At 39.3% G+C, this 27,190-nt stretch overlaps 1 protein-coding gene across 5 annotated transcripts in view; it reads left to right on the forward strand.

Moving 5' to 3' along the window:
* The window catches only part of MTUS2 (microtubule associated scaffold protein 2), a 749,188-nt gene that overhangs the window by 106,010 nt on the left and 615,988 nt on the right, over positions 1-27,190 (forward strand). The window contains exon 1 of one of the 5 annotated variants that reach the window (XM_053563403.1): positions 18,935-18,966. The exons of the other annotated variants lie outside the window; for them this stretch is intronic. The gene's annotated coding sequence lies outside the window, so the exon portion shown is untranslated. Of the gene's footprint in view, positions 1-18,934; positions 18,967-27,190 lie in introns of those variants that run through there. 5 annotated transcript variants of the gene reach the window in all.

Consider the following 27,190-nt stretch of genomic DNA (forward strand, 5'->3'; position numbering starts at 1 on the left):
TCATTGAGTTTATTTGAATCCTTTCTTTTTTATTTCTGGTTAATTTAGCTAGTGGTCTATCAATTTTGTTTACCTTTTACATGAATCAACTTTCTGTTTCATTGATCCTTTGTATTTTTTTGCTTTTTTTCCCCAAATGTACAAAGTTGTTTACTTTTCTTGGCATTTAAAAATACATTAACAATTGTATAGTAAGGATAAAACACTAACTTTGTATTTTTTTTGTTTGTCTGTTTACATTTCATTTAGTTCTACTCTGATCTTTATTGTTTCTTGTCTTCTGCTAGCTTTGGGATTGATTTGTTCTTTTTTTAATTCCTTGAAGTGTGACATTAGGTTGTTAATTTGTGATCTTTTTACTTTATGATATAGACATTGAGTGCTATGAACTTCCCTCTTAGCACCACTTTTTTTGTATTCCAGAGATTTTGGAAACTTGTATCACCTTTGTTGTTTAATTAAAAATGTTATTTGATTTCCATCTTGATTTCATCATTGATCCTAGGATCATTCAGTAGCAGTGTAATTTCCATGTATTTGTGTAGTTTTGGGGGTTCCTCTTGGAATTGATTTCTAGTTTTATTCCACTGTGGTCTGAGAAGATAGGTGGTATTATTTTGATTTTTCTGATTTGCTGAGAATTGCGTTGTGTTCTAACACATGTATATCATGGAAAATACTCTGCTGATGAGAAAAATGTATATTATGCAGTTTGGGGGTAGAATGTTTTGTAAATGTCTTTTAGGTCCATTTGTTTTAGGGTCCCATTTAAGTTCTGGGGTTTCTTTTTTTGAAATTCTGTCTCAGTGATTTGTCTAGTTCTGTTAGTGGAGTGTTGAAGTCTCTGGCAATTGTGGTGTTGCTGTTTATTTTATTTTCTTAGATCTATGAGAATTTGTTTAAAAAAATCCAGGGGCTCCTCTGTTAGGTACATATACATATATTTAGGATTGGTATATCCTTGTTGAAGTGATCACTTTATCATTATATAATGACAACCATTGGCTTTTTTTTTTTAACCATTATTGATTTAATATCTTTTTTGTCTGATTATAAGAACACCTACTCTTCTTTACTTTGGGTTTCTATTTGTGTGGAATTACTTTTTCTTCTCGTTTACCTTGAATCCAAGAATCTTTGTAAGTTAAATGTGTTTCTTGGAGCTAGTGTACATTTAGGTAGGGGTGTGTGTGTGTGTGTGTGTGTGTGTGAACTAAATCATTCTGTCAAACTGTACTTTTTAGGTGGGGTATTTAGACCATTTACATTCAACGTTAGTATTGATATCTGAGATATTCTTCTGGTCATCATGTTGATTGTTACCTAGTTTTTTATTTTCTCCCTTGTGTTACTGTATTTTAAGAGCTGTGAGTTTTAACTTCTACGTGTTTTCACATTGGTGGGTATTGACTGTCATGTTTCATGTATAGAGTCCTAAGTATTTCTTTAAAAAATTTTTTTTATTAATATTAAATCATAGCTGTGTACATTAATGCAATCATGGGACACCGTACATTGGTTTTATAAACAGTTTGACACATTTTTATCACACTGGTTAACATAGCCTTCCTGGCATTTTCTTAGTTATTGTGTTAAGACAATTATATTCTACATTTACTAAGTTTCACATGTACCCTTGTAAGATGCACCGCAGGTGTAATCCCACCTATCACCCTCCCTCCGCCCATCCTCCCCCCTGCTTCCCCTCCCTCTCCCCATTCTCAATATTCTTAGGTTATAACTGGGTTATAGCTTTCATATGAAAGCCAATAATTAGTTTCATAGTAGAGCTGAGTACATTGGATACTTTTTCTTCCATTCTTGAGATACTTTACTAAGAAGAGTATGTTCCACCTCCATCCATGTAAACGTGAATGAGGTAATGTCTCCATCTTTCTTTAAGGCTGCATAATATTCCATGGTGTACATATACCACAGTTTATAAATCCATTCATGGATTGATGGGCACTTGAGCTTTTCCCATGACTTAGCAATTGTGAATTGGGCTGCAGTAAACATTCTGGTGCAAATATCTTTTTATAATGTGGTTTTGGTCTTCTGGGTATATACCTAGTAGAAGAATTGTAGGATTGAATGGCACATCAATTTTTAGATCTCTAAGTGTTCTCCAAACATCTTTCCAAAAGGAGTGTATTAATTTGCATTCCCACCAGCAGTGCAGAAGTATTCCCTTTTCTCCAAATCCACGCCAACATCTCTGGTCTTGGGATTTTGTGATATAGGCTAATCTTACTGGAGTTAGATGGTATCTCAAGGTAGTTTTTATTTGCATTTCTCTGATGATTAAAGATGATGAGCATCTTTTCATATGTCTGTAGGCCATGCGTCTGTCTTCTTCAGAGAAGTTTCTCTTCATGTCCCTTGCCCAGCCTGCGATGGGATCACTTGTTCTTCTCTTGCTTATACATTTGAGTTCTCTGTGGATTCTGGTTATTAAACCCTTGTCAGAGACATAACCTGCAAATATCTTCTCCCATTCTGAGGGCTGTCTGCTTGCTTTACTTACTGTGTTCTTAGCTGTGCAGAAGCTTTTTAGTTTGATCAAGTCCCAGTAGTGTATTTTTGAAGCTGCTTCAATTGCCTGGGGGGTGCTCCTCATGAAATACTCGCCCAGACCGATTTCTTCAAGGGTTTTCCCTGCACTCTTCTAGCATTTTCACAGTCTCATGTCTTAAGTTTAAATCTTTAATTGAGTGAGAGACTATCTTAGTTAATGGTGAAAGGTGTGGGTCCAGTTTCAGTCTTCTACAGGTTGCCAGCCAGTTCCCCCAGCACCATTTGTTAAATAGGGAATGTTTTCCCCACTGAATGTTTTTAATTGGCTTGTCAAAGATCAGATAATGGTAAGTAGCTGGATTCGTCTCTTGGTTCTATATTCTGTTCTAGACATCTACTTCTCTATTTTTGTGCCAGTACCATGCTTTTTTGATCATTATTGATTTATAGTATAGTCTGAGGTCTGGTAGCGTAATTCCTCCTGCTTTGTTTTTATTTCTGAGTAATGTCTTGGCTATTCAAGGTTTTTTTTTTATTCCATATAAAACTAAGTATTGTTTTTTCAAGATTGTTAAAGTATGACAGTGGAGCTTTAATAGGGATTGCATTAAAATTGTATATTGCTTTGGGTAGTATGGACATTTTCACAATGTTGATTCTTCCCAGCCATGAGCATGGTATGTTCTTCCATTTGTTAACATTTTCAGCTATTTCTTTTCTTAGAGTTTCATATTCTCTTTATAGAGATCTTTCATGTCTTTTGTTATATAAACTCCTAAATATTTCATCTTCTTTTGCACTACTGTGAATGGAACAGAGTCCTTAAATGTTTTTCCAGCTTGACTATTGTTGGTATATATAAAGGCTACCGATTTATGAATGCTGATTTTATAACATGAGATGCTGCTGTATTCCTTGATCACTTCTAAAAGTTTTGTAGTAGAATACTTGGTGTTTTCCAGATATATAATCATATCATCTGCGAAGAGTGAAAGTTTGACCTCTTCTAACCCTATATGGATACCTTTGATCACCTTTTGTTCCCTAATTGCGATGGCTAAAACTTACATCACAATGTTAAAGACCCATGGAAGCAATGGGCAGCCTTGTCTGGTTCCTGATCTGAAAGGAAATGATTTCAGTTTAACTCCATTCAATACGATATTGGCTGTGGGTTTGCTGTAGATGGCCTCTATCAGTTTAAGATATGTTCCTTCTATACCATATTTCTTAAGTGTTGTGACCATGAAGGGATGCTAAGCTTTTTCTGCATAAATTGAGAGAATCATATGGTCTTTGTTTTTAATTTGTTTATGTGCTGAATTATACTTATGGATTTATGTATATTAAACCAGCCTTGAGACCCTGGGATAAAACCGACTTGGTCATGACGTATAATTTGTTTGATATGTTGCTTGATTCTGTTTGTTAGGATCTTGTTGAATATTTTTGCATCTATATTCATTAGTGATATTGGTCTATAATTTTCTTTTCTTGCTGGGTCTTTTCCTGATTTGGGGATCAGGGTGATTTTTGCTTCATAGAATGTGTTGGATAGTCTTCCTTCTTTTTCTACGTTTTGGAACAGGTTGAGATAGGTACTAGTGCCTCTTTAAAGGTTTGGTAGAATTCTGACGTGAAGCCATCTGGTCTTAGGCTTTTCTTTTTAGGGAGATCTTGTGTGGTTGATGCTATTTCAGAACTTGATATTGGCATGTTCAACATTTCCACTTGATTCTGGCTAAGTCTTGGAAGGTGACGTGCTTCCAAGTATTGGTCAATTCCTTCAGATTTTCATATTTCTGAGAATAAAGTTTCTTGTAATATTCATTAAGGATTTTTTGAATTTCTGAGGAGTCTGTTGTTATTTTGCCTTTGTCGTTTCTGATTGATGAAATTAGAGAATTTACTCTTTTTTTCCTGGTTAGATTAGCCAAAGGTTTATGCATTTTATTGACCTTTTCAAAAATCCAACTTTTTGATTTATTGATCTGTTGTATAATTCTTTTGTTTTCAATTTTATTTAATTCTGCTCTAATTTTGGTTATTTCTTTTCTCTTAAAGAAATAGAAGAAAAGATTTGTGGTTGGAATGTTCTTCCTTTTCCAGTTGCTTGAGATGTCCCATTAAGTTGTTAACTTCCTCTCTTTCCGTTCTCTTGAGGAAGACTTGCAGTGCCATAAATTTCCCCCTTAGGACTGCCTTTGCGGTATCCCAGAGGTTCTGATAATTTGCATCTTCATTGTCATTTTATTCAAAAAATTTGGCAATTTCCTTCTTAATCTCATCTCTGACCCAGCTATCATTCAGCATAAGGTTATTTAACTTCCATGTTTTTGTATGAGTGTGCAGATTACTGTTGTTACTGAGTTCAACTTTTATTCTATGGTGGTCCGAGAAGATACAAGGAATAATTTCTATTCCTTTAAATTTCCTGAGGTTAGACTTGTGACCTAAGATGTGATCAATTTTGGAGTATGTTCCGTGGGCTGATGAGAAGTATGTATGTTCAGTTTTGTTTGGATGAAATGTTCTGTAGATGTCTGCTAAATCCAAATGTTGGATGGTTATGTTTAAATCTAAAATTTCTTTGCTTAGCTTCTTGTTGGAGGATCTATCCAGCACTGCCAAAGGAGTGTTGAAATCTCCGACTATTGTAGAGTTGGAGGAAATCAAGTTGCTCATGTCTGTTAGCATTTCTCTTATAAATTGAGGTGCATTCTGGTTGGTGCAAAATTTTCATAATGGAAATCTCATCATATTGAGTATTACCCATTAACCTGGATGGAAGTGGAAGACATTATTCTTAGTAAAGCATCACAAGAATGGAGAAGCATGAATCCTATGTACTCAATCTTGATATGAGGACAATTAATGACAATTAAGGTCATGGGGGGGAAGCAGAAAGAGGGATGGAGGGAGAGGGGTGGGGCCTTAGTGTGTGTCACACTTTATGGGGGCAAGACATTGATTGCAAGAGGGACTTTACCTAACAATTGCAATCAGTATAACTGGCTTATTGTACCCTCAATGAATCCCCAACAATAAAAAAAAAAAAAAAAAGGCAAAAAAAAAAAAAAAAACAAATATGTAGTGACCATTCTTATCTTTCTTTACTTTTGTTGATTTAAAGCCTATTGTGTTACCAATAGAATTGTAACACCAGCGTTTTTCTGATTACCATTTACCTGAAATATGGACGACCATCCTTTCATCCTGAGTCTATATTTATCTTTTAAGGTAAGATGTGATTCTTGTATGCAGCAAATATCTGGCCTGAGTTTTTATATCCAGTCAGCTAACCTGTGCCTCTTTAGAGGACAGTTTAAGCCGTTCACATCAATGGAGAATATTGATAAGTCTGGTAAAATTTTGGGTATCAAGTTTTTACGAAAGTCCAGTGGACAATTTTAATCCTTTGGCCATTGTGGAAGTTGGAGTTTGATCAAAAGTTTCTGAGTGAGTTTATTTTTGTGGTAGAGGATTGGGGTGGTCATTATGTAGGTTAGTTCTGAGAATATCCTGGAGAACTGGTTTGGTTATGGCAAATTTCTTCAACATATGAATATCATTAAAATATTTAATTTCTCCATCATAAGTGCAACTCAGTTTAGCTGGATACAGGATCTGGGGTTGAAAGTTATTTTGCTTTAGGAGATTAAAAGTCGATGACCACCCTCTTCTGGCTTGAAAGGTTTCAGTAGAGAGATCTGCAGTCATTCTAATATTCTTCCCTTTGTACATAATTTAAGATTTCTTGCATCTAGCTGCTTTCAGAATTTTCTCGTTCATATTGATACATAGTGAAGTTAATTATGATATGCCTGGGGGATGTCTTATTCGGATTGAGTTGTGTTGGGGTTCTGAAACTGTTTGCTATCTGGATTTCAGAATCTCTTGACATATCTGGAAAATTTTCTTTCATAATTTCATGGAGAGGGGCCTCTGTGCCTTTTGAGGCCACTTCATCACTTACAGGGATTCCAATGAGGTGGATATTAGCCTTCTTCAAATTATCCCAGAGCTCTCTGAGAGAATGATTAGTTTTTGCTCTCAATTTCTCTTCTTCTTTGAGAGTTTTGGAGTGTTCAAATGCCTTGTCTTCGATGTCAGATATCCTTTCTTCTGCCTGCTCCACTCTATTACTGTGGGATTCTACTGTGTTTTTCAGATCTTTGAGGGCTGCAAATTCTTGCTTCAGTGCATCAAAAATCTTTGGTGCTTTTGTCTTTAAATTCATTAAATTCTTGAGACAATTTTTGAATTTCTCCTCGAATTTCTGATTCTGACTTTTGAGTTGCTCTTCGGATTTTAATTCCAAATTTTCCTCCATTCTGTTAATCTTGTTTGCAATCCAAATTCTGAATTTGATTTCTGACATCAGGCCAGCTGGTTATGAATGGGATCTTCAATTACATCTGCCATATTTTTCCTTCGGGGGGTTGATGTAATCTGGTTATTCATGTTACCAGAGTTTTCCGCTGATTGTGCCCCATGATTACTTTACACTGTTTGATTTTTCCCCTGGTGCCTTGTCAAGGACCCATGCAGTGCTACGGCCTGAGATGCTGGGGACCTATTTGATGTTGTGGGGCTAAGTGGTTCTGTCTTCTTTTCAGCTGGTCTCTATTCGCCCCTAGTGAAACAGTTACTCTGGGTTGAAGTATCAGCTGTGGAGTAATACCAGCAATTAAGTCATCCCGCCCCCCACAGGCAACAATTAGAAAAGGAAAATCAAACCTTCCTATAACTACGCACCCAGGGCACCACTTGAATAGTCCTCAGGTGATTGGCTAAGTTCAAAAGGTCCAAATGAATTGTCTCAGTCAGCACCTGCCTCAGGTGGGAGAGTTTAAAAGGTCTCTGGCAACTGGAACATAGGTGTCTGTGACAACTCAAATATGACTTGCTGCGGTGCTGTCTGGGAAAGTTTATGCGTCCTCCCCCACCTTGCAGCTCTGTCACACCCAGTCACTGCTAGCCCCGCAGTTCTGTGACCCAGTCAGTTGTCTCCAGTGAGCATATACTCCAGAGGTTTGCATCTGCCTAAATCACAAGGGAGCCTGTATCTGCTCAGCTAGGCTTCTGCTCTCTGCCTCTATCCAGCAGGGGGCGGTGAGACCTGTCAACCTTGGGTGCTTGATGTAGGCTGGGGGGTGTTCACTCAGTTCCAGCCCCGCCTTTCATTGATGTTACTGGCAGAACAGAACAACCCAGTGGGAGTTTGTTTCTATCCCTGCTACATTCCTCTGCAGAAGAGGGGCTGATTTGAGTTCCCAGAACCTGTGCCTCAGGCCCTGTCTTTACTCCTGCAGGTTTGTATTCGCAGCTCGGTTAGCTGTCAGCTCTAGCTTCCTGTCCTCCTTTGTCTATAGGCTGATGATCCCCTGAGGGCCGGGTGTGTTTTAGGTTCAGTAACGTGGTCCTGTGGGTCAGCCCCACCCTGGAGTTTCCCGGCTCTGCTTGTGCTTTTTCTAGTTCCCGCATTCCACCAAGGCCAGTACTGCCTCAGGCAAACCCTTTACTCATGGGGCCTGTGTTTCAGTCCCAGATCTGTTCTGCAGTGGTTGCCATCTGAGAAGATGCCCGGCCTCCTCTGGTTGCCCAGGGATGGCTTCGGGATATCTGGGGGTGAGCCTTGTTATTGCTAAAGATGGCTGCTGCTCTGCACCTCCGGGAACTACCGCTCCAGCATGATTCCCTCTCAGCTGACTGTCGTCTCCTCACTCCCGTGGTGCAGAATCAGCACTGAACAGCTGCAATCCAGGTCCTGTCTACACCCCTCGAGAAATCACCCAAGAATCTGGACTTTTGGGGGACAGGCCTCCAGACCTCAGAGTGAGAGTGGAGGGGAGTGCTGGGAGCTCAGAATTGCAGGTTGTAACACCAAGCTCATTGAGACCAAATGAGCAAATAAACAGATACAAAGGCTACCAGACACACGAACCCATAGATGCACAAACAGACGGAGACACATAGACAAACAGACAACACCCACGACAACAACAAAAAACAACTACAATAAAAATAGTGATAATCGTAAAATAATTGAAAAAAAAAGAAAAAAGAGTGGTGTTCATAATAAAGTTAAAAAAGAAGAAAGGAGAAATTAAAAATAGAAAAAAATAGAAATAAAAATATGAGTGCTAATTTCTTAAACATCCTTGTTCACTTGAGTGCCCTTCAGGATAGTCCTTTTTAAGGTTTAGCATGCATACCAGCCTCCTGGAGACGTTCCTGAGAATGCAGATTGCCAGTCATCAGGTCTAAGCTGTGGTCTAAGTTCTGTCCTTCTAACACGCTCCCAGGTAAAGCTGATGCTTTGGATTTATGAGGCTTTGACAGAGGCACTGCGTGCTGTTTTACCTCCCCAGACCTAAAACCGCCTCAGTGAAGAGGCTGGTAAGAGAATGGAATTGGTGGGCTTCCATAGCGTCTTCTTCAGACCTACTTCCTCCAAAGCTTCTAGAATGTGCTGCCATAGATCTGCTCACTTTCCTAGACCACATACCTCTTAAAAAATAAAAATAAATAAAAATTAAAAAAAAATTGGATAAGGCTCTTATGACACTGTGTGTTACTTCCAGAAAAATGTGTTCTATGCTTAGGATCTGAGAAGAACTGTGAGGATGTCAGATTCACACCTTGTTTTGGTGCAGATTTCACAGTATTTGGCTAGGATGCTTCATGGTTTGTGGTTCAAGGTTAACAGCTATTTTCTTATCTCAGCAAAAATAAGGTTTTGCTTGTTCTTCTGTTTTTCATTCCCTCTCTTGGCTTTCAAGGAAGGAAAGCAAAGAAAAACAAGCCTTTGTATCTTTAATGAAAATCCAGCCCTGCACTTTAGGTGAATTTCCCAAGGGAATCAGTTTCATGGCAGCTGCCAGGGCAGCTGAGAGGCAACAGCTGATACAGGCCTCTCTCACCTGCCCCTCCAGCCTTGCCTGCCCGTTCTCTTCCCTGTTTGCCAGGTCCTCTCTCCTCCTTCTGGGTGACTTTTCCAACTGCATTCTGTACCTCAGGCCTCCACTACCTCTTCTGGTCCTCTCAGAGGAAGACTTCGACTTTTCTTTCTAAAAGAAAATTCAGCCTCCTCAGCCCCTACATGATTTCTCTCAACTTTGGGTCCTTTCACGCCAAACTTAAATGCAGGTGCTCGTCATTATTCACAAATTATGTATTTGCAAATTCAATTATTCCCTGGAAGGTCCCTGCAAAAAGATGCTTTTGAGGACAGGGGGAAAAGAATCTTGAGACTGGGGGAAAGCTGAGAATGGGCAGAGTCGTACAAGTCAATTCTCACTGTCCACAGTAGTGTTTTTTAGAAAGAAACCTCTAACACTGGATTTGTGAATACTGAAACCATTGTTTCTAGGGGAAAAACAGGGTTAGGTTCCTGTAAGCCTCTGTTCACAGCATCTTGGTCAACAAATGAATATATAACCTTGTGTTTCTGTTTAAAGATGCCCTATCTGACATATATTGCCAATGCAGTAGCATTGTACTCGGGAAAGGCAGCACTATAACTCACATCTCAATGATGCTCATCTAATGCATGTATCTTCTCTGTACGGGACATCACATTGTACTTCAGAGAATAGATGGCACTTCAACATTACCTTTGGGGGCCATTAGGAACGGTGAAATTACCAAGAGAAAGTACAAAAATGTGAAAAGGAGGCCACAAAATATATCACAAAACTTAACCCTTGAATGAGAGCTGAAATAAACAGGCAGAGTGTTCCACCTTGGGGGAGGGATGTGTATGTTAGCAAATCAAAATTTGTACCATGCTGGGTACGTGATCTGATTAAGTAGTAGGACATTTAACCATGTTGGTTCATCCAAGCCATGAGCATATATATATATATGTTCTTCTATCTGGTAGTGTCTGTCCTCTGCTATTTCTTTTCTCAGTATTTCATAATTCTCTATGTGGAGATACTTGGCATCCTTTGGTAAATATATTCTCAGGTAATTAATTTTCTTTGATGTTACTGTGAAGGGTATTGGATCTTTGATTTCATTGTTAACTTGACTGTTGTTGGTGTTTATGAATGCTACTCATACGTGCACATTGATTTTATATCATGAGACATTGCTGTATTTCTTGATCACTTCTAGGAGTCTTGTGGTTGAGTCCTTGGGATCTTCCAAGTATAATGTCATATCATCAGCAAAGACAGACAGTTTGACCTCCTCTGCCCCGCCTTTTGTCTGATTGCATTGGCTAGGACTTCCAGCACTATATTGAATATTAGTGGTGATTGCAGACATCCTTGTCCAGTTCCAGTTCTAAGAGGGAATGCTTTCAAGTTTTCTCTGTTCAATACAATATTGGCTGTGGGATTGTTGTAGATGGCTGCTATCAGTTTAGGGAATGTCCCATTGATGCCAATTTTCTTAAGTGTTTATTTCAAAAAATGATGCTGAATTTTGTCAAATGCTTTTTCTGCATCTATTAAAAGGATTATATGGTCCTTGTTTTTACTTCTGTTTCTGTGGGGATTGATGTTTAGTGTTTTGCACATGGTGAACCAGCTTTGCATTACCGGGATAAAACCCACCTAATCATGATAAATTATTTTTTTGATGTGTACCTGAATTCTGTTTGCTAAGATTTTATTGAGTATTTTTGTATTAATATTTATTAATGATATTGATCTGTAGCTTTCTTTCCTTGTTGTGACATTTCCTGGTGTTAGTGTCAGGTAGATATTTCCTTCATAGGAGGAATTGGGGGAGAAACCACTCCTTTTGAATGCTTTGGAATAGATTCTGCGATACAGTACAAAGCTCTTCTGTGAAGGTTGGCAGATTCTGATGTGAGACCATCTAGTTTGGAACTTTGTTTTGGTGGAAGCTTTGTTATTGTTGTTTCAATTTTGGTGCTTAATATCAGTCTGTTCAAGAATTTTATTTTTCCTTGGTTGAATCTAGGGAGGTAGTGTGATTCTAGGACTTTATAAATTTCCTCTATATTTTCAAATTTCTGGGCATGGAGATTTTTGTAGTATTCAGTGATGATCTTTTGTATCTCTGGGGTATCTGTTGTTATTTTCCTCATTTTTTTTTTTGTTTATAATTGAGCTTATTAGTGCTCTTATTTTTTTGTTTCTGGTTAATCTTTGCAAGGATTTATCAGTTGTATTTATCTTTTCAAAGAACCAACTTTTTGTTTCATTAGTCTTCTGAATGTTCCTTTCGTTCTCAATTTCATCTAGTTTTGATCTGATTTTAGTCAGTTCTTCTGCTATGATTGGGATTAGATGCTATTTCTTTCCTTGAGATGAATTATTAGATTATTTATTTGTGCTGTTTCTGATTTCTAGATATAGGTTTTTAATGTAATAAATTTCCCTGTTTGTACCATTTTTACAATATCTCAGAGTTTTTTTTTTTTTAGTATTACATCATAGCTGTGAAAATTAATGTGATCACGGGGCACCACACACTAGTTTTATAGACCGTTTGACACATTTTCATCACACTGGTTAACATAGGCTTCCTGGCATTTTCTTAGTTATTGTGTTAAGAAATTTATATTCTACATTTACTAAGTTTCACACGTACCCTTCTAAGATGCACTGTAGGTGTAATCCCACCAATCACCCTCCCTCTGCCCATCCCACACTTCCCTCCCCTCCCTCGCCCTCTTCCGCATATTCTTAGGTTATAACTGGGTTATAGCTTTTATATGAAAGGCATAAATTAGTTTCATACTAGGGCTGAGTACATTGGAGATTTTCTTCCATTCTTGAGATACTTTACTAAGAAGAATATGTTCCAGCTCCATCCATGTAAACATGAATGAGGTAAAGTCTCCATCGTTCTTTAAGGCTGCATAATATTCCATGGTGTACGTATACCACAATTTATTAATCCATTCCTGGCTCGATGGGCACTTGGGCTTTTTCCATGACTTAGCAATTATGAATAGGGCTGCAATAAACATTCTGGTACAAATATCTTTGTTATGATGTGATTTTTGGTCTTCTGGGTATATGCCTAGTAGAGGAATTATAGGATTGAATGGCAGATCTATTTTTAGATCTCCAAGTGTTCTCCAAACATCTTTCCAAAAGGAATGTATTAATTTGCATTCCCACCAGCAGTGTAGAAGTGTTTCCTTTTCTCCATATTCACGCCAACATCTCTGGTTTGGAATTTTGTGATATAGGCTAATCTTACTGGAATTAGATGATATCTCAAAGTAGTTTTGATTTGCATTTCTCTGATGATTAAAGATGATGAGCACTTTTTCATATGTCTGTAGGCTGCGCGCCTGTCTTCTTCAGAGAAGTTTCTCTTCAAGTCCCTTGCCCAGCCAGCGATGGGATCAATTGTTCTTTTCTTGCTTATATGTTTGAGTTCTCTATGGATTCTGGTTATTAAACCTTTGTCGGAGACATCACCTGCAAATATCTTCTCTGATTCTGAGGGGTGTTTGCTTGCTTTCCTCGGTGTGTTCTTGGCTGTGCAGAAGCTTTTTAGTTCGATCAGGTCCCAGTAGTGTATTTTTGAAGCTGCTTCAATTGCCCAGGGGGTCCTCCTCATAAAATACTTGCCCAGACCGATTTCTTCAAGGGTTTTCCCTGCACTCTCTTCTAGTATTTTTATTGTTTCATGTCTTAAGTTTAAATCTTTAATACAGTGAGAGTCTATCTCAGTTAATGGTGAAAGGTGTGGGTCCAGTTTCAGTCTTTTACAGGTTGCCAGCCAGTTCACCCAGCACCATTTGTTAAACAAGGAATGTTTTCCCCACTGAATGTTTTTTTTTAATTTTTTAATTTTTAATTTTTTTTTTATTGTTGGGGATTCATTGAGGGTACAATAACCCAGGTTACACTGATTGCAATTGTTAGGTAAAGTCCCTCTTGCCCCCACTGAATATTTTTAATTGGCTTGTCAAAGATCAAATAATGCTGAGTAGCTGGATTCATCTGTTGGTTCTCTATTCTGTTCCAGACATCTACCTCTCTGTTTTTGTGCCAGTACCATGCTGTTTTGATCACTATCGATTTATAGTATAGTCTGAGGTCTGGTAGTGTGATTCCTCCTGCTTTCTTTTTATTTCTGAGTAATGTCATGGCTATTCAAGGTTTTTTTCTCATTCCATATAAAATGAAGTATTATTTTTTCAAAATCTTTAAAGTATGACAGTGGAGCTTTAATAGGGATTGCATTAAAACTGTATACTGCTTTGGGTAGTATGGACATTTTCACAATGTTGATTCTTCCCAGCCATGAGCATGGTATGTTTTTCCATTTGTTAACATTTTCAGCTATTTCTTTTCTTAGAGTTTCATGGTTCTCTTTATAGAGATCTTTCATGTCCTTTGTTAGATAAACTGCCAAATATTTCATCTTCTTTGGCACTACTGTGAATGGAATAGTGTCCTTCACTGTTTTTTCAGCTTGACTATTGTTGGTATATATAAAGGCTACCGATTATGAATGTTGATTTTGTATCTGACACGCTGCTGTATTCCATGATCACTTCTAAGAGTTTTGTGGTAGAATCCCTGGTGTTTTCCAGATACGTGATCATATCATCTGCGAAGAGTGAAAGTTTGAGCTCTTCTGACCCTATATGGATACCCTTGATCGCCTTTTCTTCCCTAATTGTGATGGCTAAAACTTCCATTACAATGTGAAAGAGCAGTGGAGACAATGGGCAGCCTTGTCTGGTTCCTGATCTGAGTGGAAATGATTTCACTTTAACTCCATTCAATACAATATTGGCTGTGGGTTTGCTGTAGATGGCCTCTGTCAGTTTAAGAAATGTCCCTTCTATACCAATTTTCTTGAGTGTTGTGATCATGAAGGGATGCTGGATATTATCAAAAGCTTTTTCTGCATCAATTGAGAGAATCATATGGCCTTTGTTTTTTAATTTGTTTATGTGCTGAATTATACTTACAGATGTATGTATATTGAACCAGCCTTGAGACCCTGGGATAAAACCAACTTGGTCATAATGTATAATTTGTTTGATGTATGTTGGATTCTGTTTGTTAGGATCTTGTTGAATATTTTTGCATCTATATTCATTAGTGATATTGGTCTATAAATTTCCTTTCTTGTTGGGTCTTTTCCTGGTTTGGGGATCAGGGTGATGTTTGCTTCTTAAAATGTGTTGGGTAGTCTTCCTTCTTTTTCTACATTTTTGAATAGGTTGAGTAATATAGGTACTAGTTCCCCCTTAAAGGTTTGGTAGAATACTGACGTGAAGCCATCTGGTCCTAGGCTTTTCTTTTTAGGGAGATTTTGTATGGTGATGATATTTTGGAACTTGTTATTGGCCTGTTCAACATTTCCACTTGATTCTGGCTAAGTCTTGGAAGGTGACGTGGTTCCAAGTATTGGACAGTTTCCTTCAGATTTTCATATTTGTGAGAATAAAGTTTCTTGCAATATTCATTAAGGATTTTTTGAATTTCTGAGGAGTCTGTTGTGATTTTGTCTTTGTCGTTTCTGATTAATGAAATTAGAGAATTTACTCTTTTTTTCCTGGTTAGGTTAGCCAAAGGTTTATTTTTTTTATTGACATTTTCAAAAAACCAGCTTTTTGATTTATTGATCTGTTGTATAATTCTTTTGTTTTCAATTTAATTTAATTCTGCTCTAATTTTAGTTATTTCTTTTCTTCTACTGGATTTGGGTTTGGAATGTTCTTCCTTTCCAGTTGCTTGAGATGTCCCATTAAGTTAACTTCCTCTCTTTCTGTTTTCTTGAGGAAGGCTTGCAGTGCTATAAATTTCTCCCTTAGGACTGCCATTGTGGTATCCCAGAGGTTCTGATAATTCGTGTCTTCATTGTCGTTTTGTTCCAAAAATTTGGCAATTTCCTTCTTGATCTCATCTCTGAACCAACTATCATTCAGCATAAGGTTATTTAACTTCCATGTTTTTGTATGAGTATGCAGATTCCTGTTGTTACTAAGTTCAACTTTTATTCCATGGTTGTCCGAGAAGATGCAAGGAATAATTTCTATTCCTTTAAATTTACTGAGGTTAGACTTGTGACCTGAGATGTGATGAATTTTGGAGTATGTTCCGTGGGCTGATGAGAAGTATCTGTATTCAGTTTTGTTTGAATGAAATGCTCTGTAGATGTCTGCTAAATCCAAATGTTGGATGGTTAGGTTTAAATCTAAAATTTCTTTACTCAGCTTCTTATTGGAGGATCTGTCCAACACTGCCAAAGGAGTGTTGAAATCTCCAAGTATTATGAAGCTGGAGGAAATCAAGTTGCTCATTTCTGTTAGAGTTTCTCTGAGAAATTGAGGTGCATTTTGGTTGGGTGCATAGATATTAATAATTGAAATCTCATCATATTGAGTATTACCCTTAACAAATATGAAGTGACCATTCTTGTCCTTCCTTACTTTTGTTGGTTTAAAGCCTATTGTACCTGCAAATAGAATTGCAACACCTTTTTTCTGATTACCATTTGCCTGAAATATGGATGACCATCCTTTCACCCTAAGTCTATATTTATCTTTTAAGGTAATATGTGACTCTTGTATGCAGCAAATATCTGGTCTGAGTTTTTGTATTCAGTCAGCGAACCTGTGCCTCTTTAGAGGACACTTTAAGCAGTTCACATTAATGGAGAATATTGATAAGTCTGTTAAAATTTTGGATATTGGGCGGCGCCTGTGGCTCAGCGAGTAGGGCGCCAGCCCCACATGCCGAGGGTGGCGGGTTCAAACCCAGCCCCGGTCAAACTGCAACAACAACAACAAAAAAAAAATAGCCGGGCGTTGTGGCGGGCGCCTGTAGTCCCAGCTACTAGGGAGGCTGAGGCAAGAGAATCGCGGAAGCCCAGGAGTTAGAGGTTGCTGTGAGCCGTGTGACACCACGGCTCTCTACCCGAGGGCGGTACAGTGAGACTCTGTTTCTACAAAAAAAAAAAAAAAAAAAATTTTGGATATCGAGTTGTTCGAAAGTCAGTGGACATTTTTCATCATTTCATCACTGTGGAATTTGGCGTTTGATCAAAAGTTTCTGAGTGAGTTTACTTTTGTGGTACACGATTGGTCTGGTCATTATGTAGGATATCTGAGAATATCTTGAAGAGCTGGTTTGGTTATGGCAGATTTCTTCAACATGTGAATGTCATTAAAGTATTTAATTTCTCCATCATAAGTGGAATTCAGTTTAGCTGGATGCAGGATCCGGGGTTGAAAGTTATTTTGTTTTAGGAGGTTAAAATTCGATGACCACCCTCTTCTGGCTTGAAAAGTTTTAGCAGAGAGATATGCAGTCATTCTAATATTTTTCACTTTGTAGGTAATGGATTTCTTATGTCTGGCTGCTTTCAGAATTTTCTCGTTCATATTAACTTTAGTGAAGTTAATTATGATATGCCTGGGGGATTTGTTATTGGGATTGTGTTGTGCTGGGGTTCTGAAACTGCTACCTGAATTTCAGAATCTTTGGCATGTCTGGAAAATTCTCTTTCATAATTCCATGTTGAAGGGCCTCTGTGCCTTGCAAGGCCACTTCATCACTTTCGGGGATTCCAATGAGGCGGATATTAGGCTTCTTCGAATCATCCCAGAGCTCTCTGAGAGAATGATCCATTTTTGCTCTGCATTTGTGTTCCTCTTTGAGAGTTTGGGAGTGTTCAAAGGCTTTGTCTTCAATGTCAGAAATCCTTTCTTCTGCTTGCTCCGCTCTGTTACTGAGGGATTCTACTGTATTTTTCAGATCTTTGAGGGCTGCAAATTCTTGCTTCAGTGTGTCAAAATCTTTGGTGGTTTTTGTCTTTAAATTCATTAAATTCTTGAGACAACTTTTGAATTTCTCCTCAAATTTCTAATTCCGACTTTTGAATTGCTGTTCGAATTTCTGATTCCAAATTTTCCTCCATTTTATTAATTTTGTTTGCAATCCAAATTCTGAATTTGATTTCTGACATCTCGGCCAGCTGTTTATGAATGGGATCTTCAGTTACATCTGGCATATCTTTTCTTGGGGGGATTGATCTATTCTGGTTATTCACATTAGCAGAGTTTTTCTGCTGATTCCAATCCATGATTATTTTACACTGTTTGACTTTTCCCTTGGAGCTTTGTTGAGGACCCGTAGAGTGCTACAGCCTGAGAAACTGGGGACCTGTTTGGTGTAGTTGGGTTAAGTGGTTCTGTCTTGTTTTCAGCTGGTCTCTGTCCAACCCTAGTGAAACAGTTACTCTGGGTTGAAGTCTCATCTGTGGAGATGAAATACCAGCAATTAAGTCACCCCACCCCCCACTGGCAACAATTGGAAAAGGAAAATCAAACCTTCCTACAACCATACACCCAGAGCACCACTTGGATAATCCTCCGGCAATTGGCTCAGTTCATAAGGTTCAAATCAATTGTCTCAGTCAGCATCTGTCTTAGGCGGGAGAGTTTAAATGGTGTCTGGCAACTGGATTGCAGGGGTCTGCTGACCACTGAATATGACTTTCTCCAGTGCTCCGTGAAGTCAGGGGGACCCATCCAGCAAATAGATCAGTCTGGGAAGGTTGATGCCTCCTTCCCCACCTTGCACCTTTGTCACACCCGGTCACTGATAGCCCCGCAGAGCTGTGACCCAGTTGCTTCCATAGAGCATATACTCCAGGGGGTTGCACTTGCCTGACTCACAAATCTATATCTTCTCAGCCAGACTGCTGCTTTTTGCCTTTATCCAGCAGGGGGAGGTTAGGCCTGACAACCTCGGGCACTTGATGGAGGCTGGGGGGTGTTCACTCAGTTCCAGTCCCACCCCCTGGTTGATGTTACTGACAGAACAGAACAACTTTGCGGGAATTTGTTTCTGTTCCTGCTAAATTCCCCTGCAGAAGAGAAACTGTTTTGAGTTCACAGAACCTGTGCCTCAGGCCCTGTCTTTGCTTTTGCTGGTTTGTATTTGCAGCCCAGTTAGCTGTCAGTTTTAGCCTCCTGCTTTCCTTTGTCTATAGGCTGACGATCCCCTGAGGGCTGGGTGTGTCTTATGCTCAGTAAAGCGGTCCTATGGGTCAGCCTAGCCCTGGGAATTTCCTGGCTCTGCACTCCACCCAGGCCGGTACTGCCTCAGGCAAACCTTTTACTCACGGGGCCTGCATTTCAGTCCCAGATCTGTTCCGCGGTGGTTGCTAACAGAGAAGATGCCTGGCCTTCTCTGGTTACCCAGGGAGATAGGGGGTGTGGCTTCGGAATATCCGGGGGTGAGCCCTATTGTTGCCAAAAATGGCTGGTGCTCTGTGCCTTGGGGCACTGCCGCTCTGGTGTGGTTCCCTCTTGGCTGATCGTCCTCTCCTGACTCCCATGCTGCAGAATCAGCAGTGACCAGCTGCAGTCCAGGCCCTGTCCACACCCTTCAAGAGATCACTGAAGAATCTGGACTCCTGGGGGACAGGCCTCCAGATTTCAGAGTGAGAGTGGAGGGGAGTGCTGGGAGTTCAGAATTGCCAGTAGAGAATATATACAGTTTTATACAGTTTTATGCCTGGCAGGAGAATGCTGTTGCACCCTAGTAGGGGAGGTAGGTCCAGTTTTTAGCGGGTCTTTCCCATGGTGTGTAGTGGGAGGAACTTTGAACTCTTCTCGTTTGTTTGTGGGGCACTTTGAGCCATTCTCATGGGGGAGGGGACTCCCATCCACTTGGTGATGGATTTTGTACCTTTTGTTTGTTTCCTTGGGATTGCAGCTCCCTCAGTGGGGTTGATGTGCATTCTTCAACCTTCTCTCTTGGTGCATCTCTAATCCACCAGGTTACTTGCTAAATTTCTGTCCTTTAACTCTCCTTCTGGACGGGAGTCTCTGTGGAAAGCTGGCTGGCTTCAGTCAGCCATCTTGTCTCCACCCTCTATCTCACAGGTTTTGATAGCTTGTAGATTCATTATCATTTTGTGAAGGAATATGCTTTTCTTCTTTGTCTCTTCTTTGACGTTACTGTTGTTCATCAATAACTTGTTTAGTTCCCTTGACTCTGGGGATGAGTATCTTTGTTGGCATTGAGTTCTATTGTGGTCCTTAAAAATAGAAGGTGTAGGCTTGGTGCCATAGCACAGTCGTTATGGCGCCAACCACATACATCAAGGATGGCGGGTTTTAACCAAGCGTGAGCCAGCTGAACAACTGCAACAAAAAAATAGCTGGGTGTTGTGGTGGGCACCTGTCGTTCCAGCTACTTCAGAGGCTGAGGCAAGAGAATCTTGTAAGCCCAAGAGTTTGAGGCTGCTGTGAGGTGTGATGGTACGGTCCTCTACTGAGGGTGACATAGTGAAACTCTTATTTCTGAAAAAAAAAAAAAAAAAAGAAACAAGGTGTAATTTCTATTTTTTAAAATTTGTTGAGGCTTGCTTTATGTCCTAGAATGTGATCAGTCTTGGAGAAGGATCCTTGAGTTGATAAGAAGAACATATATTCATTAGCATTGGGGTAAAATGTTCTGCACATGTCTGTTAAACCCATTTGTTCTAGAGTTGTGTTCAAAATTCATCATTTCTTTGTTTAGTTTTTACTTAGTGGCTCTGTCCAATTATTTCAGTGAGGTGTTGAAGCCTCCAGCTATTACAATGTTGTTGGTTATTGTATTGTTCAGACCACGTAGGATTTGTTTTATAAATCTGGGAGTATTTATGTTGGATCCATAAATATTTAGGATTGAAATGTCTTCTTGTTGCATTGTTTCCTTGACCAGTATATAGTTTTCATTTTATTCTCTTTATTTCCCCTTCTTTCTTGAAGGGCAGTTTTGTTGGACGAAGAATTTGTAGTTGACAGCTTTTTTTCTTCCAGTACTTGCAAAACATTCTGCTACCCCCTTATGGCCTCCGTGGTTTCCATCAGTGGTCTGAATTGCTATTTGCCTATAGGTTATCTATTCTTTCTCTCTGATGACTCTCAACAATTTTTTTTTTTATATTTAGTTTTGAGAAGTTTGATTTAATGCTTTTGGTGTGAATTTTTTGGAGTTTGCCCTATTTCAGACTCAGTTTCTTGAGTCTATAGATGTATGTCTTTCACCACATTTGTGATATTTTCAGCAATGATTCCTTAAAATACTTTTTAGCTCACTCTTTCTTCTTTCCTTATGAAGATACAAATGTTGGACCCCTTTTTATTGTCCCCCAGGTGCCTGGGGCTGTGCTCATTTTTCTTCTTCAGTTTATTTTCTCTCTGTTGGTGAAATTGTGTAAATTTTATTTATTTGTTCAAAAGTTCATTGATTGTTTTCTCTGTCATCTCTACCCCACTACTGAACCCATCTATGAGTTTTTAAAAAATTTTACTATTTTCAATTTAATTCATTTATTTTAAGGGAATTTGTAATAGTTTATTGAAGCACTTTTATTATGGATAGCTTAACATGCTTGTCAGATATTTCCAACATTTGATTCATCTTAGTGTTGGTGTCAGTTGTATTTTCTTGTTCAGGATATGATTTTCTTGGTTCTTGGTTTGATGCGTGATTTTTTTGATGTTATTTTTTCTGGACATTTGGCTATTCTTTTAGGAGTTTCTCAGTCCTGTTTAACTGTTTTATTTTAAAAGGCAGTCACCAGAGTACACAGGTCTTTGCCTACTTTTGTGGGTTGTGATTCCCGTGATAATTTATTTTTTTTATTTTTTATTTTTTGCTATAATATCACTTTATTACCCAGGCAAGAGTGCCATGGACTCAGCTTAGCTCATAGCATTGTCAAATTCCTGGGCTCAAGCAATCCTCCTGCCTCAGCCTCTCAAGTAGCTGGGACTACAGGTCACACTACAATGTCCAGATAATTTTTCTATTTTTAGTAGAGATAAGGTCTCACTTTGTTCAGTCTGGTCTCAAATTCCTGAGTTTAAGCGATCCTTCCACTTCAGCTTCCCAGAGTGCTGGGATTTGGGGCATGAACTACTGCACCCAGTCTCAATTTTTTAAGACTGCTTGTATCTGGTGCCAGTGAGGCTCCCACTAGGCCCTGCTGATGCTACCTGGTGGGTGGAAGTAGCTTACACAGGCTGAGCTACCTTTTACCACTAGATGTGGTAAAGTGTCTCCCACCAGTGAGAACATTGAGGTTCTGTGTGTCCAGCTGTGTACTGTGTTTGGATCACCCTTAATGGTGCTTCCCTGATCCCTAGTACCTCTTGATAGAGAAGGGGAGTCTTCAGCCTACAGTAGTGAACCTATAGTTAAAATTCCATGGCATCTTCAAATTATGTTGATCAAAAAAAGAGTTTAAAAAAGGAGGGGAATGAGGGAGAGGGTAGAGGACAGGTGGAGTTTAGGGTGTTCTCACTGAATGGACACATTGTAGGAGTGTACGGAACATCTTTTGGGTGCAGACATAAATACAAGAGGGGCTCTACCTAACAAATTCAAATATTGTGATTTGGCTATTTGTACCCTCACATTAGTCTGAAATTTTAAAAAAGAGTGAAAAAGAGAATGTATTTACTATGCTTCAGACTTCTTTGGAAAATAATTTAATTAATGACTTTTTTCTTTTTCTTTTATTGTTAAATCATAGCTGTGTACATTAGTACAATCACCTGTACCCATTCTAAGATGCACCATAGATGTGGCCCCACCCATTACCCTCCCTCCACCAAAACCTCCCTCTTTTTTTTTTTTTTTTTGAAACTGAGTCTCAAGCTGTCACCTGTCACCCTAGGTAGAGTGCTGTGGCATCACAGTTCACAGCAACCTCAAACTCCTGGGGTTAAGCAATTCTCTTGTCTCAGCCTCCCAAGTAGCTGAGACTACAGGCGTCTGACCAATGCCTGGCTATTTTTTTTTTTTTTTGATTGCAGTTATCATTTCATTGTTGTTTAGCTGGCCTGGGCTGGGTTCGAACCTGCCAGCCTTGGTGTATGTGGCTGGTGCCCTATCAACTGAGCTACAGGTGTTGCCTCATTAATGATCTTTAAAAATTTTTGTGGCATACCTAAGATTTTCTTGTGGCACACTGGTTGAAAATCACTGGCCCACAGGAACATAGAAGCTTCCTGTGCAGGTCATTTGTGATGAGATCCTCCTGCCTATGGGGATGTAGAATGCTCTCCAGCCTGGATTGTGGGAGGATCCCTCTTGCCTGTGCTCTCTGGTGTCTCTAGCTGGGAAGGGGGGTTTGTAGACTCATAGGGAGAAGAGGCTTCCCAGATGCTTTTTATGGTGGGATTCCGTGTTAGAGCTGTCTCTTCCCACCCTCCCACAGTGGTTCTCAGTGGATATTAATATCTTGCCCAATTAGGGGCAGGGTGATTACCCTAGTCACTTATTGTCTGCAGGACTGCCCATCAGTCCCTCTTGTCTGACCCATGTGATACAGCCAGCAGGGTTCCCATTTAATGCAGGGCAGAAATGAACTACCTGGGCTACCTTCTGTTGCCAGGTTGAGCGTCAGGAAATGGCAGGCCTGGGTTGCTTCCTTCTGTTGGATGGGGGCCCTAAGGTACCCTGTTCATGCAGGCCTAGGTCCCTGACCTTCCTATCTTCTTCTTTATAACTTTTAGAATTCTCCTTTGGTTGATTCTTGGTTTAATTCCAGGGTTTGTAGTTGCACTTAGCATGGAGGAGCAGGGAGAAATGAATCTGTGCCATCTTGTCCAGACACATGTACAGTAGAATCTCCATAGTTGACCACCACCCTACATTGACCACCTCAAGTTAACTTAATTTTCATAAACCAGACTTGTACCACATGTACGTATTAGTATAGGAGGCGTAGTCCCTTATGTTGACCATTTCCATATGTTGACCATTTCCATATGTTGACCAGTTTGTAACAGTACCTTGGTGGTCAACTTACAGAAGTTATACTATAATAATTGTTCAGCTTTCATTTCCTTTCTGGATTTGTTTTCACCTCTTTTTTTTCTTGAAAAGCTTTGAGAATGATTCATAATAAGTATCCTTTCACTTTTGAGTGCAGATGTAACAGTGCTAGGCTGATCTAGCCTGGTCAACATCCCAGTAGGATGAATTTATTTTATTTTGCTGGTGTGAAGTCATGCCATTTTACTAATATAAAAATTTTAAGTCCACATGTACTGGGTATAAAGGAGAGGGAGGTGCTGCTGTCCTTTTGGTGGGATGATGGGCTAAGCTGGCACTGCCCTCTTTTCTGTGGTCCTGTGCCTGTGGTCAGTGCTGGTCCGGCTGCTGGGGAGGGTTGTGCCTTACAGCTTCTATCACTTGAGGCAATGCCCAGTAGCACTCAGCAAGGAACTATCTGGGTTATCTAGAGGTAATTCTTGTACTTTGGGTGCTAAAAAGGAATTGGAGAAAGCATGGAAATCACTTTAAGATTAGTGAGTATTAGTACAGAGCCAATGAGATCTCTCCTGGATGGCCATTTTTCCTTTGGAAAAGGGCACACACATTGCCTTCTGTTCAGAAAGATAAACCAGCATCAGATTTGTCTTGTCAGGCAAGAGGTGTTCATTAGTAAGACTGATTCCGTTATGTAGTGAATTGCAAAAGAAATAATTTAATTCCAGCTCCCTGTCTCAGACCCTTTTTCTTTTTCTTTTTTTTGTAGAGACAGAGTCTCACTTTATCGCCCTCGGGTAGAGTGCCGTGGCATCACACAGCTCACAGCAACCTCCAACTCCTGGGCTTAAGCGATTCTCTTGCCTCAGCCTCCCGAGTAGCTGGGACTACAGGCGCCCGCGACAATGCCCAGCTATTTTTTGGTTGCAGTTCAGCCAGGGCCGGATTTGAACCCGCCACCCTCAGTATATGGGGCCGGTGCCTTACCGACTGAGCCACAGGCGCCGCCCTCAGACCCTTTTTCTAATGCTAAGAGAATGGTGAGGTGAGAAATATCTTGTTTGCCTTTGCTGTAGAATAGTTTGGATCAAACAGGTAATTCTGGATCACTTCACTTCCACACTTTACACAGATTTGGAATATTGTGTTTAATTATTCTGACACAACACGCTACTAACCTATTCCTATTTTGCAGCAATCAGTGGAATTACTGTTTCCTTAAGGAAGGAATTTGGAATATATTGATTTTGGGTCTAATTAATAATTGGACAATTGATAAATTCCTGGTTAAGTTCCTATATTTTCTATTTTATGTAAGACTGAATACATGAAAATGAGTTTGATACTAATACATATGTGTAGCATATAATCAATTTAAGTATTGTTAAACTAATAGTGCTTGTTCTCCATGAAGAAATACTAATCATTAGCTACTTTTTAAGCTATTTAAACATTTAGTAAACATCTATTACTGACACAGGAAAGTAATTCCCAATGCTGGGAATCACTTGAAGTCCAAGTGAGTCCTTGGCTTTGCATGAGAAAGAATTCAAGAGCAAGTTTTAGTCAGTAAATATAGAAGATATACTCCACAGAGTAGAGGCTAGTTCTTCCTCTGAGAAGAACAGCCCCTCTTCTCTCCCTGTGGTTTTCTTGATTTTTTTTTTTTAAGCAATGGCTTAACTGTAAGCTAAATAGGGGTGGAATATTCACATTAAGTTTTAGAAAGGGACATACTTCCCCAGAACTAGCAACTCTTCCCTTTCTTTGTGCTGTAAGATCCTTTGTGGAACTGCCATGGTGTCAGTGGGAGGGTAGCAGGTTCTTTTAGCCAATATATTAGAACTAGGGTACAAGGAGTGCAAGGAGCAGCCAATTCCTTTGCCATCTTGGTTCCAGCCAGTCTTGTTCTGTCACTACATCGTCCTGTTCTTCATCTGTTAGGGGATTTGACTCTTGTATTTACCAATGTCTGCCAGTTCCTTGTCTCAGTACTATGTTTTGAAAATCTTGACTGCCATTTGAGTGACTCCCTGTGATTCCTGTTTCTCTGTGGGGTGGGTCATAGTGAGAGAAACTCTACCTCATGGTTAAGCACTCAGAGCTGAGTCTGTGATGTGGCTTTGTATCCTGGTTGAACCATTTTCTTTTTCTTTCTTTCTTTTTTTTGTAGAGACAGAGTCTCACTGTGCCATCCTCAGGTAGAGTGCCATGACTTCACATGGCTCACAGCAACCTCTAACTCTTGGGCTTACGCGATTCTCTTGCCTCTGCCTCCCAAGCAGCTGGGACTACAGGCGCCCACCACAACACCCGGCTATTTTTTTGTTGCAGTTTGGCCGGGGCTGGGTTTGAACCCGCCACCCTCGGCATATGGGGCCGGCGCCCTACTCACTGAGCCACAGGCGCCACCCAACTTTGGTTTCAAACTTTCAAACTCACCTTTGGCCCCTCAGTTTCCTCATATACATAGTATCACTGGGGAAATATAGTACTACTATATGAGATATTGTTAGTACTCAATGGAATAATAGAAGCAAAGTGTTTAGAACAACAGCTTGCTCACAGCAAATACACAATAACTGTTTTCTTGCGGTGGGTTATTGTTATTAGGAAGCCACCGGAAAGGAGGTATGGCTGTGGGAATTAAAATGAAGACTTACAGATAAAACTTCCTTGGCATCATTATCCATTATCACGTTCTTGAGTATTCTGAGTAATGAGAATGCTGTGTGCTCATATTTAGTCTAATGCCACGTGTCCCTGTCAGAATTAACCTTCTACCACTTCTGACATGCTCCCTTCCTCCTCCAGTCCCAAGGGTGGGGATTCTCCTGGCTTCTCATTATTACCTTCTTCATAGCAGTCACATTGGAGACAGGATATTGAAATCCCCATCTAATCTGTGTCTAAAAGGTATGGACTTAAAAATAGTGTGCATTTATGACAGTTAATTTTGTTGTACTTTGTTATTAAGAGAAAATGATGTTAATACCAAATGAGTAATAAAAAATCAATTAAAATCATTTAGGGAAATTAAAGTACTGACAAGTTCATAATAGCTTTTCTGGTTGTTTAATGAGATTGACATGGATTAACAATTGGTGGTGGGCAGAAATTTGCTGAATTTACTGAAGTATATTTCCATTAAAATGACAGCTGTATATAAGAGCCGACACCAGGGCGTTTAGTTCCAAGACCCAAGAGTGTGAAGGAGAGAGCTAATCAAATAAGACAACTCATACTGGATTTTAATTAAGTAAATTCCCCTTCACCTTTTAATCACATAAACTCTGTCATGGATGATGTAGAAGCAAATGGCCAGCCATTTTATTGTCTAATTTTGGTTTCTTTTTCTAATTTATTTATTACAAATAAACTTATGGGCTTAACTTTTATACTTTATTCTGCATTTCGAATTGCCTCATTATTTAGAGAATAGTTTATTGAACATCTTTTTATTATTTGGAGTTTTTGTGTCATAAATCTCACAGATTATTTCTGTAACAATATACTGAGAAAATCATACAGTATAATTTGTTGTGTAAAATGTAATTTGATAGAAGAGACTTAGGTCAGTGAAGGTGTTTAGTTGCTGAAATAACAGTTGTGTACTTATAAAATATGATTTTGAAGTCCATTAAAGCCTGTTTATTTTGGTATGTGTTTGGTTTGGGGGCTTTGTTGGCAATGTGGATGTAAATGGGATTCTCATCTTTATTTCTCTATTAGATTCTTTCTTCCCTGGGGTGTTGGGTGCAGAAAGGCAGTACATAATCAAGATTTTGTCACACTTGTGGGATATTAACAGGTACAATAGTCCCTATTGTAATTAGATTTTTTTCTTTTTTTTTTTATTAAATCATAGCGGTGTACATTACTGTAGTCAAGGGGTACAATGCACTGGTTTCATATACAATCTGAAATAC

The sequence above is a fragment of the Nycticebus coucang genome, chromosome 15, assembly GCF_027406575.1.
Source record: "Nycticebus coucang isolate mNycCou1 chromosome 15, mNycCou1.pri, whole genome shotgun sequence".
Lineage (NCBI taxonomy): Eukaryota > Metazoa > Chordata > Mammalia > Primates > Lorisidae > Nycticebus > Nycticebus coucang.